We start from the raw sequence: 12,969 nt of genomic DNA, 5'->3' as shown, positions 1-12,969 counted from the left end.
CGAACCTAAACAAAAGGGGGCAATTTTTTCAAGAAAAATTCAGTAAACGCCTCTCATAAGAGAATTTTACAGTTTCAAAAGATTCTTTTAACTACCCTTAACGTTTTAATTCTCTAAAAATTAGAAAATTACCATAATTACACGCGAAATAAGGGACATAGAGAGGTCTAGGTTAGGTCTGCCTACTAATTTCGCCATTTTGAGTTAAAAAATACCCCAAGATACAAAAGGGGCAATTTTCTTCAAGAAAAATTCAGTAAACACCCCTCACAAGTAAATTTCACCGCCTCAAAAAGCTCTTTCAACCACCCTTAACGTATCAATTCTCAAAAAATTAGAAAATACACATAATTACATGCAAAAATCGAAGCATAGAAAGGTCTAGGTTAGGTCTGCCTACTAATTTCGCCATTTTGAGTTAAAAAATACCCCAACACAACAACGGAGACAATTTTCTTCAAGAAAAAGTCACTAAACGCCTCTCACAAGTAAATTTTACAGCCTCAAAAGACTCTTTTAACTACCCTTAACGTTTTAATTCTCTAAAAATTAGAAAATTACCATAATTACACGCGAAATAAGGGACATGGAGAGGTCAGGGTTAGGTCTGCCTACTAATTTCGAAATTTTGAGTTAAAAAATATCCCAACACACAAAGGAGATAATTTTCTTCAAGAAAAATTCAATAAACACCCTTCACAAGTAAATTTCACCGCCTCAAAAAGCTCTTTCAACCACCCTTGACGTATCAATTCTCTAAAAATTAGAAAATACACATAATTACACGCAAAAATCGAAGCATAGAGAGGTCTAGGTTAGGTCTGCCTACTAATTTCGCCATTTTGAGTAAAAAAATACCTCAACACAACAACGGAGACAATTTTCTTCAAGAAAAAGTCACTAAACGCCTCTCACAAGTAAATTTCACCGCCTCAAAAAGCTCTTTTATCCACCCTTAACGTATCAATTCTCAAAAAATTAGAAAATACACATAATTACACGCAAAAATCGAAGCATAGAGAGGTCTAGGTTAGGTCTGCCTACTAATTTCGTCATTTTGAGTAAAAAAATACCTCAACACAACAACGGAGACAGTTTTCTTCAAGAAAAATTCAGTAAACGCCCCTCACAAGTAAATTTCACCGCCTCAAAAAGCTCTTTTATCCACCCTTAACGTATCAATTCTCAAAAAAATGGAGAATGCAGATAATTGCACGCGAAATAAGGGACATAGAGAGGGAATAAGACGTTCGAATGAGACGTTCACGCAATCTCGGGGCCAGGCAGAGGGTCCGGAAGGGAATTCTTCCCCGATTGGCAATATCTCTAACGAGAGGAACGCGGGGGAGGAAGAATGGACGCGGGCGGGGAGGGATCGGCGGGATCAAAGAGGCCAGCTCGCGCTCCCGTAACTAGATTCCCCCGTTCCCACTTTGAGGATTGCTTAATGCTCTATAAGCGGCCGTTTTAAACTCGATGGAATCGAATCAGCCAACGAATCGAGATCGCGCCGCGCTGCAAATTCAATTGACGGTGGCCCCGACGGTCGTTGCGCATCGAAACGTCGACTTTCTTCGCTTTGATCTTTTTCCAAGCGACGAAAGACTCGCGGCGTGCGTCATGCTTTGGAATCGATACAGCTGGCATTCTTAATTAGCGACGATGCTGACGCCAGACGCGACACGCTCGTCGCCCCAACGGGAGACCCACGATCGACGGTTCACCTGCAGCTGGGATCGAATATTCGCGATGAAGGAATGTTCCATTAATATTCAAATCTCCACGCCGTGGATAATTCTACGTAGAATGCATACGGTCCACTATATCGAGATGCTGTTAAGAATATTACGAAGTTTCGTTAATTTCATTTGTCGAGTCGTCGAAATCAGAAGCACGCGATTTAAAAATATTTTCAATCGTATCACAGTAATATTTGGAGCTCCGTAAAGTAGAATGTTCTAGTATATCAGGCTACTGTAAAGAATATTTCGAATTTTGATATGTTAATATATTCAGTTGAAAAAAAAGAAATTTTTAATTAATCAGGGTGTTCGGCCACCCTTGGGGGATTCTAGAGGCCAAAATAAGACGAAAATCAAGAATAGCTATTTGTCGATGGAGGCTTCGTTAAAAAGTTATTAACGTTCGAAGTTGTGGCTGTAGAACGGCAATTTGTCCATCTTTTCGAATTTTTTTCTAGAAAGTGGGTAGGATTTCGGGTGTATATGTAATGACCAAAAATGCTTGTAATTGACCCCTGTAATTAAATATAATTTTTTTAGGCTGATTTGAAAATTTTTTTTTTCGTCGAAAAATTTCACACCTTCTTGAATTTTTTTTACGAAAGTGGATAGGATTTCGAAAGTATGTCTGATGACCAAAAATGCTTGTAATTGACCCCTGTAATTAAATATAATTTTTCCAAAACGATTTGAAATTTTTGAATTTAATTGTTAATAACTATTTAGCGAAGCCTCCATCGACAAATTGGTATTCTTGATTTTCGTCTTATTGTGGCCTCTAGAATCTTCAACAGTGAATTATATTTTTTAATTTATCGAATCATCGAAATCAGAAGCATGCATTTTAAAAATATTTTATTATTCATAATTTTCGACGGTGAATTATATTTTTTAATTTGTCGAATTATCGAAATCAGAGTCACTTATTTGAAAAATATTTTATTGCTCATTTGTCGACAGTGATACGTATTTTACCAAGGGTCGTCGATGAAGAAGTACCTGAGGGCCATTTGGGCCCCAAGATGGCGATTTCGAGCGTTTACCACGAAGCAGCTGCGGATTATCCGTACAAAAATAACCACTGTGAGCGGAAAACCGAGCCACGTATTTGTACGAATATTTCTGACTGTTTGGTACACACCCAGGTTGGACGATCGTAGATCTTCGCAAAGAATGGGAGGCATTAATCGCCATTAATACGTTATTCGACATTATTTCGTTCCCGTGTCTCTAATATTCTCACAAATTGATGCGACTAATTACATCGAAAACCCCCCCTCTGGGTTAACGTTACCTCGTTTAACGGCGTTCCATTATAGCGCGTTTGTGCAAACACGGTTCGTTAAAACGCTAATTCCTCGAATACCTGTGTAATAATACGGAGACACTGGAAAATTGTTAATTTAGTTCTGCAAGATCGAACACTTGCACTTTTAAAATTAGTAACGTCTTGATCTAATAAGACTGGAACAACCAAAGCACTCAAATTGACTCATTTCTAATAAAATTTGTAAAAAATTTATGTGACTGAATTTTTGAATATTTAATTTATAACAAGATTCTAAAGAAAACGAAAGAAAAGTTGCGTTTTATAGTGGGAAGAAAGCAGAAAAATACTTAAACTAAGGTACATACGAATTATTGTATTTTGGGGGGGTGAAACAACCCCTCTACGAAACTGACATTAATTGTATTGATAAAAGTATTAATTTGCATGGAGATCTAGTTATTATATAGTTGTGTTTATTTGTGTTATTATTGCAAAGGTACTTATTTTATTAATTGTGTTATTATTATAAAGATTCCATTAATTCTATTGATAAGAGTGTTAATTTGCACGAAGATCTAGTTATTATTATAATTGTGTACTTATTTGTGTTATTATAAAGCTACTTATTTTATTAATTGCGTTATTATTATCAAGTTGTCATTAATTTTAATAATAAGAGTATTAATTTACATAAAGATCTAGTTGTTATTCTAAGTGTGTACATAAATGCGTTCAATTGTGGACTAAATAGCTTCACAAATATTTTTGTGTCTTATCATATATTGATACTCAGAAAAAAAGTGAACTTTGCATTATATTATTACTAGAGTGTGAATCTTTACGTAAATTAATATTTTTATTAATGGAATTAATGAAATGGGAGCTTCTCAGAGGGTCGTCTCAACCCCCCAATATAATAATGCCTGTTCAGCATTAATTTTCACTATTTTTCGTTCTAAAAATTTGTTAATATCATTGAAAGAGTGACAGAATTATAAAAAAATATAGAAACAGGAAGCTACATAGTTTCTTAATAAAAAAATATGAAATTTAATATACAGTAGAAGACTCAATTTCTAACTATCACTAATTTTGACTATTTTTTGTCGTAAAAATTAGTAAATATCATTGAAAGAGTGACAAATTATAAAAAAAACATCGAAGAAAGTAGCTACACAGTTTTTTCATAAAAAAATATCAAATTCAATATACAGTAGAAGACTCAATTCCTAATCACCATTAATTTTCACTATTTCTCGTTCTAAAAATTAGTAAATATCATTAAAAAAGTGATAAATTACAAAAAATTATAAAAAAACATCAAAACAAGAAGTTGCACAGTTTTTTCATAAAAAAATATCAAATTCAATAGAAGACTTAATATACAGTAGAAGATTTAATTTTTATCTACCACTAATTTTCACTATTTCTCATCGTAAAAATTAGTAAATATCATTGAAAGAGTGACAAATTACAGAAAATTAAAAAAATACATCGAAACAAGAAGCTGCACAGTTTATTTATAAAAAAATATCAAATTCAATGTACAGTAGAAGACTCAATTCCTAATCACAATTAATTTTCACTATTTCTCGTCGTAAAAATTTGTAAATATCATTGAAAGAGTGACAAATTATAAAAGAAACATCGAAACAAGCAGTTACACAGTTTTTCTATAAAAAAATATGAAATTCAATATACACTAAAAGACTCAATTTCTAACCATCACTAATTTTCACTATTTCTCGTTCTAAAAATTAGTAAATATCATTAAAAAAGTGATAAATTATAAAAAATTATAAAAAAACATCGAAACAAGAAGCTATACAGTTTCTTCATAAAAAAGTATCAAATTCAACATACACTAAAAGACTCAATTTCTATCCACCATTAATTGTGTTTATTTCTCGTTCTAAAAATTAGTAAATATCATTAAAAAAGTGATAAATTACAAGAAATTATAAAAAAAACATCAAAACAAGAAGTTGCACAATTTCTCCACAATAAAATATCAAATTCAATATACAGTAGAAGACTCAATTTCTATCCATCACTAATTTTGACTATTTCTCGTCGTAAAAATTAGTAAATATCATTGAAATAGTAACAAATTATTTTAAAAACGTCAAAGCAAGAAGCTACACAGTTTCTTCATAAAAAAATGTCAAATTCAATATACAGTAGAAGACTCAATTTCTATCCATCACTAATTTAGACTATTTCTCGTCATAAAAATTAGTAAATATCATTGAAAGAGTGACAAATTATAAAAATAAACATCAAAGCAAGAAGCTACACAGTTTCTTCATAAAAACGTATCAAATTCAATATAAGGAAGTCTTAATTTCCTTGATACAAATACATATACAATAATTCATCTCTACTTCCAGTCTCCAACCACCTTGAAACGGTTCCTCCCCCGAATTTCATTGCCCACCACCAAAGCTTCCAAGTTACAAGTCGCGTCCATCGTCGAATCCGCCAAGCCAGGAGTTCTTTTAAAGATTCCGCCACGATTCGAACGCTACACGGTCGATCGAGCCTCCTCGGGAAGTCGAATCGGCGCATAAAGTCGAGCGTCGAAAGTTTTTTGCTCGACCCAATTACGATCGACGTCCAGGCGTAGGGATCCCGGAGGCTCGCAACAGGAAGTCAAGGGGCGCGAGTGCATTGTTAAGCCCCCTCTGTCCAAACATTCGGCCTGCTCACGAGTAACCAACACACCTATCCACCCTCCAGCGCCGAGAAGCGTCCGCAGGTAATCCTAAAAAATGGACCGTCGGTTTCCGGGCTGTGGGGGGGGGGGGGGGGGAGGTCGGTGGCTCTTTCACCCCCACGGAGGGATCTACGCGTCGTGAATTCCGCGGGGCCCTCGACCGGACGACCGAACGATGGACGCGTTAATCGCGTTTCCTCTTCGCGACTCGCGGGGCAAAAATGGCCGCTCGCGTCGCCAGCCACGGCGCGCGTCATGGAAACGCCGCCATCGCCGCTAAATGGAAATCGTTACGTTCATCGATGTTTCGCGAGAGATACTTTCCCGTTTTAAGGAACCCCCGTATAACTCGTAGCACAGAGAGAGCCCCCGGGGGTGGCGCGGAGAGAAGAGGAAAAAAAGAAGGAAGTAACGGAGAGGGAAAGATCAAAGATGGAGGAAGATGGAAGAGAACTCCTCTCGGCAAAGGATCTCCCGTGCACGAGGAGAGTCGAGAGAGGGTCCTATAAATAATTAGCGAGGAGTCGCTCTCCGCTCGGCGGGCGTAAGCCGCTTACAACCCCCGTCCACCCCACCGCCTCCCCTGGCCCTCCCCTGGCCCCTTGCAGCATCCACCACCCGATTGCTGCCCCTCGCGGCCACCGCCACCCTCCTCCTCGTTCCCGATCCGTCGCTCTCTCAGTTTCTCTCCGCAAACCGGGAATATTACCGGCCCTCGTTCGCCCTTCGACCGGCAACCCTTCGCCGGGGGACGACGACGTCTACGAAGTCGCCGCTACGGGTTAAACCGGATCGAAGGGAATGGAATCTGGCTTCGAAGTCTCGCGGGCTGGTCGTTCGCGCGATGATCGATGCCCGTGATCGATACTAACGAGCGCCACGCGGTCCTCTCGCGTCTGTTTGCGGACGATCGAAGGGACGATGAAACAAAATCGGCTGGAGGGATTTCCACGGACGGGGTTCTGTGTCGGCGCGTGCACTTGGGCTGGTAATTGGGAGTTGCGAACTGTTGTAATACGAGGGTGTACAGGGGGGAATGATTGTACAAGTTTAATAAAGTACGATAGTTCGCGGAGATTTTTACTTGGATTTTTAAGGTATAATTTATGAATGGATGGGTATGGGGAAGTTTTATTCTTGAGACAGTAGAGAATGCACCTAGGAGAAGTGTGAGAGATATTTGAAGATGGAGATTATTGTGTTTAGAGGCAACCGTTTAGAAAGAGAATTAAAAAGTTTCGAATCGTTCTGCAAAAATTATTTTTTATTGCAATGGACGATTACAATCGTTTTTGGAGAGTATAGATACCCTCGAATTTCTACTCATTTTTGAGAAAAAAATTCATGTAGGTGCGGAATTATTTCGATGAAATTAAACAATTTTAAATTATTATGGAAAAATTATTTTTGATTGCAATGGTCAATTACAATCATTTTTGGTCATTACATATACCCCCGAAATCCTACTCACTCTCGAGAAAAAAATTCTAGAAGGTGTGAAATTTTTCGACGAAATTAAAATATTTCAAATCGTTCTGAAAAAAATATTGTTAGCTGTGGGGGTCAATTACAATCATTTTTGGTCATTACACATACCCCCGAAATCCTACTCACTCTCGAGAAAAAAATTCTAGAAGGTGTGAAATTTTTCGACGAAATTAAAATATTTCAAATCGTTCTGAAAAAAATATTGTTAGCTGTGGGGGTCAATTACAATCATTTTTGGTCATTACATATACCTCCAAAATCCTACGCACTTTCGAGAAAAAAATTCCCAAACGAAAATGTAATTTATAGCAAGGAATGTTCGATGCGAATCTTTAAAATTTCATAACTTCTGAACGGATTGGACGATTTTAATGTTTAAAAAAGCAAACAATGCGTATTTTGGTGGAGAATATGTACAAATCGCAAAAATAGTCGAAAAGTTGGTCCCCGATCTCGCAAAATGAGAAAAACCCCATAAAAATGGTCCAATTTTCAAACAGCCATAACTCCTACAATAGTGAATATATTTCAATGAAACTTCTTTCTGAAGTAGAGCTGATGAGTACCTACAAAAAAGTATTAGACAACTTTTCTGTAGAGCGTCGAACAAATTTATTAAAAATGGAAAACGAAATTTCAAGAAAAATCGAAAAGGGGTAGGTGGAGAAATTTCTCGACAAAACTGAAAAATTTCAAATCATTCTAAAAAAATTATTTTCAGCTAGAGGAGTTAATTACAATCACTAGTGGTGAATAGACGTACCTCCGAATTCCTACTCAGTTTCAAGAAAAAAATTCGAATAGATGGACAAATTTTTCGACAAAATTAAAAAATTTCAAATCATTCTGAAAAAATTATTTTTAGCTAAGGAGGTTAATCACAATCATTTTTGGTGAATAGACATACCCCCAAAATCCTACCCACTTTCGAGAAAAAAATTCAGCAATGCGGACCAATTTTTCGACAAAATTAAAAAATTTCCAATCATTCCAAAAAAATTATTTTTAGCTAAAGGGGTTAATCACAATCATTTTTGGTGAATAGACATACCCCCAAAATCCTACCCACTTTCGAGAAAAAAATTCAGCAATGCGGACCAATTTTTCGACAAAATTAAAAAATTTCAAATCATTCTGAAAAAATTATTTTTAGCTAAGGGGGTCAATTACAATCATTTTTGGTCATTACACATACTTCCGAAATCCTACGCACTTTCGAGAAAAAAATTCAGCAATGCGGACAAATTTTTCGACAAAATTAAAAAATTTCCAATCATTCCAAAAAAATTATTTTTAGCTAAGGGGGTTAATTACAATCACTTTTGGTGAATAGACACACCCCTGAAATCCTACGTATTTTCGAGAAAAGAATTCTTTTCTAGGAACATTTCCCCAAAATTTCATCCATATTATTGGATCCTCGAAGTCGTTAGTTTAAACGAATTTAATTCTTCCACAGAGCAAACGATCGATGGATCCCCGCGAAGGAACGAAAAGTCATGGGTAATCGCGACTGTTTTCCGCGGAATAATCCGCCGTCGGAGATTTCGCGCGACGTCCTCGAATTAATGAATAAATTCGCGCGAAATTATTAAACCGATCCCCGCCGGTGCATTATTTATACGGTTTACTCTCACCGCTTGTCGGCGACGCTGTCCACGGGTGAAATATGGCTGGCTGTAAATGGAGTCGCCGGAAATTCGGCGCGAAACTTTACCCCCCTCTGGCGGGGGCGTTGCATTCGTAATGCATGATTTACTCGCGCGCCTCGATAGCGGAGAAAAATTATAATTCCCCCAGCGACACGCGTTTTCACCTGCCACCCCTTCAATCCAGGGGAAACCCACGATATGGGTCAAACGTCGACTGCAATCTCCATTTTCTCGTCAATTTTGACGTTGTCTGTGAAACAAAGCTTCCCTGATTGGTCAAGAATGTTTGAAATTACTATGAACGTGATTAGAACGCTTGGAAAATATTTATTCCTTCGCTATCGGGAAAGCATTTGTTCCAAACTCTTAAATACAGTTACCCCCAATGGTGTTACACTATAAATGAGAAAAGGCTTGTTTTTTTTGAATTATTTCCGTTTATTTTCACCAAATGTTGCTCACTACACTGTGGTGGTTTTTTCTACAGAGCAATAATAGTGCCAACAATACGCAGTGCACCCAATGGCGGCCATTTTGGTACCAACCGCGCCCAACGTTGCTTAACTTCGGTGATCGGACGAGAACCGGTGCTTTCAACGTGGTGCAATCGTTGACAGATTATTTACAATTTAAACCCTCAAACAGGACACAAATTTTCCCCCAATTTATAGCGTAACTCCATTATTTAACCCCTAACTCCCCAAGAAGCCTCCTCAAGGTTAAACTAACAATCGTTCGATACATGTCAATTGCTTTTTTAAATGCTTCCAGAGAGCCCACTCGAGTGTTAACAAATTTCATCCCTCGAAAGGCGTCCCGCTAAAGGGTTGAGAGCTGAGCTTTTTCCTTGTTTTCGTCAAAGTTTGAAAAGATAGATTATCACGATGGCTGGGGCTCATTGTTGAACGCGGACAAAAGCATCGCACGCGTCTTTGATCCGAGGTGACGAGGGTCGCCATAAATCCATCGGTTAAAAACAATGCTTTGGTCGATAATCGTTCCGTGTAAATCTGTTTCAAGGCAGTGGCCGCGATCGAAGGGAGGTTCGACGAACGATGGCCCCGGCGGGCTTCCGCGTAGAGTCTCGATCGTCGAGTTTCGGGTAGGTGTGGCAAACGGGGACATAATGCGAGCATTAAACCGGGCATAGACAGACAGAGGAGGCTGTAGGAAAAGGGGTAAGAGAGCGGTTCGCAAGGATAGGTAGGTAAGTCGGGGCTTAGCCCGGTGACACAGTGAGCGGGAACCAAGCCATGAAGCTTACGGCCGGCTCCGAGTTGTTATAATGGGATCCGGCTAAACGCAAGCCGATTTTAACTCTTCGCCGCAGCACTCGGCCAAGTTCAAGGCCATTGTCTTCGACGCGCTGAAAGTGAACGGTCGACACTCGCAGACGCGTCCAAAATGTCCCCAGGACGCCTCCAAAGCATCCATAATTCGTTATTTGCACCAGCAATTTCTCATCCCCAAAGTAGACAGAAACACGTCTTCGTTAAACCGGGGAAAAACGAACCTATAATCTAACAAGATACGTTCGCGGCAATGTCAATAATGGAATTTGAAATTTTTTTACTTGTATCCTCGTGAGAGTATCGTCGATGCATTGGCGAGATTCTCCCGAGTAAAATGAGTACAAACACGGCACCATTACGACTACTTTTAATTTCGACATACTAGAACTGTTCTTAAAAAATTTTGAATCATGTGTAATTATAAGCTGTCCGAATGGTGTCGTGTTTAGACTCATTTTTATCGAGAGAATCTTGCCAATAGGCATCTTGTATAGATAATAGTCTTCCTCACCTTTGTTTATTTACTAGCTAAGAGGAGACTTGTATCCTCGTGAGAGTAGCGTCGATGTATTCGTAAGATTCTCCCCATTAAAATGAGTACAAACACGACACCATTCGGACTATTTTTAATTTTGACATACTATTTTGTAAAAGTTCTGAATCATGCGTAATTAAAAATCGTCCGAATGGTGCCGTGTTTGTACTCGTTTTAACCGGAAGAATCTCCCCAATACATTAATAATACTTTTAATTCCCTACGAAAACCACAGAAAAGAAAACTTTAAATTTTAATCTGGAAAGTAACATTCCCCTATGGAGATCCTCTTTTAAAAAGAACGTCGCGAAGGATTTGCGTTGTGATTATGCGAAAGGGTCATCAAAGGGCTCCGGAGGGGTAAGAGTACTTAGGTGCCCGATTTGTTATAGCCCGTTAATTTGATGAGTTAGAAAGGATGCCGGATTACGCCGTCAAAAGGTAGACAGGTACCCGATCTCTCCAATTAGCTAGCTGCAGGCCCGGTGCTGGCTTCGGTAGCTCGAGGGTTCTTTGTCCTCGAAGTTTAGGCCATTTAGAGACACTCCACCCCTCTCTATTATCGACCTATATGCTCTCGTGCTCCACGCATAAGCGTACCTCGCGCACCTGTGATCCTTTAATGGACCGTCTCCGCCATATCTCGATTCTGATATGCATCTACCCCCCACGCGTCAAAGGGAATCGCGATAACAAACTGCACCGAGCCTCCCCGTAAACGTAGTAATTACGGTACAGATTACGTCCCTCTTTCAACGGGATGAGATCACAGACCATGAGATACAGAGAAACTTCGTTTTTCCGTTTTCGAAGACATTCAGCTGCTTTTTAATTACTTCGAAACCGAAATAAGTTCTTTTAACCCATTTGCAATATTAATTCCATGTTTATAAACAAAAATTGCGGGAGAAAATTAGTGAACAATACCGTAAAAACAAAAAGATTGGGGATACTTTATGTACCAAACGCTGGAATTACCTCACCTGTCAAAATGCTTTACAATTTTATATGTAAAATTTAAATTTCTACTGAACGTTACTGGTTAGAGTAAATGTGGTGAGAGTACTATCAATATATTGGTGAGATTCTCCCGATTAAAATGAGTACAAACACGGCACCATTCAGACTATTTTTAATTTCGACTTGCTCGAAATATTTTTGAAAAATTCTGGATTTTGTATAATTAAAAATTGTCCGAATGGTGTCGTGTTTGGACTCGTTTTAAACGGGAGGATCTCGCCAATACGTTGGTAATAATTCACTGCACGTAAATCAATATCAGAAGAGAAACAGTTTTCGATCATTTTAAAAATTATCATACCGAAAAGAGTAAATATTTGTGTGATAACGTTATATGAAATTCAATTTTAAAATATGTTTTAATTTTCAAGCTCTCCCCAGGAGGCGCGAATATTCGATTCGTTTCGGTGGCGATTTTTTCAATTTCGCGGAAAACAGGATAACATTGGGGGGGAGGGGATTCTCGCGCGCACGCAAATTGCATTCACGATTATGGTGACCGCGAGTCTGTAATTAATACGGCCTTTAATGGTTCGCGATCGATACGGCTCGCTCGAGTAATGCGACGCGGGTACCGTTTTAATGTTAATTAATTTCAGGTGCATTAGCAAAATTACAGCCCGCGGCGGCGAGATCTTGCCAGCGTCAATGTGATTAATAGAAGGACGAGTCGTGATCTATAGCGCAAGACGCGCTCGGATTTTACGTTAATTAGAAAATCAACGAATTAATTGGCCAGCGACGCGGTAAATAAATCAAACGATATTTATTAATAATATGCGATGTTTTATTTTGACGTAGGAAGATTCTCTTCTCACATGATAGAACAATCATGTTAACCTTACAATTTAGATAGAGTTATGTACATTCGCGTGGTATTATTACAAAGTAACTTACGTGTCTATGTGCGCACAATAATCATTACGGTTTACATTATCATCTTGCTATTAATATTAATGATATCTTTAAATCCTCTAAGCCACGATAATATACATTAGGGTTGTATACACGAAATATACACTCACGGTTAAGTATGCGACTTTTATTTATTTTTTTGCGTGTTTTTTTTTCTCATGATTTGCTCGGAAACAGCGCGACGAAGAAACTTCTTTTTTCTTTTTTTTTTTTTCGTTTTCCTTTTTCTCAAAAGTGCTTGGATTCCGGTTCCGCGAGTAAAAAGCTCGTCCACGCTCCGGTGAGACTATAATCAGCGACAGTTCCGCGCGATCTCTCTCCACGCGATCCCAATCCAAA

The 12,969-nt window shown here is 38.4% G+C and overlaps 1 pseudogene; it reads right to left on the bottom strand.

The window, feature by feature from the left end:
• Nucleotides 1–9,366: 9,366 nt before the first annotated feature.
• Nucleotides 9,367–9,483, bottom strand: LOC143349220 (5S ribosomal RNA; annotated as a pseudogene).
• Nucleotides 9,484–12,969: the final 3,486 nt, after the last annotated feature.

Source organism: Colletes latitarsis, chromosome 12, assembly GCF_051014445.1.
Source record: "Colletes latitarsis isolate SP2378_abdomen chromosome 12, iyColLati1, whole genome shotgun sequence".
In the NCBI taxonomy this organism is placed as follows: domain Eukaryota; kingdom Metazoa; phylum Arthropoda; class Insecta; order Hymenoptera; family Colletidae; genus Colletes; species Colletes latitarsis.
Note: the sequence above shows the minus strand (reverse complement) of the source record. Positions and strands in the feature narration are given on the sequence as shown.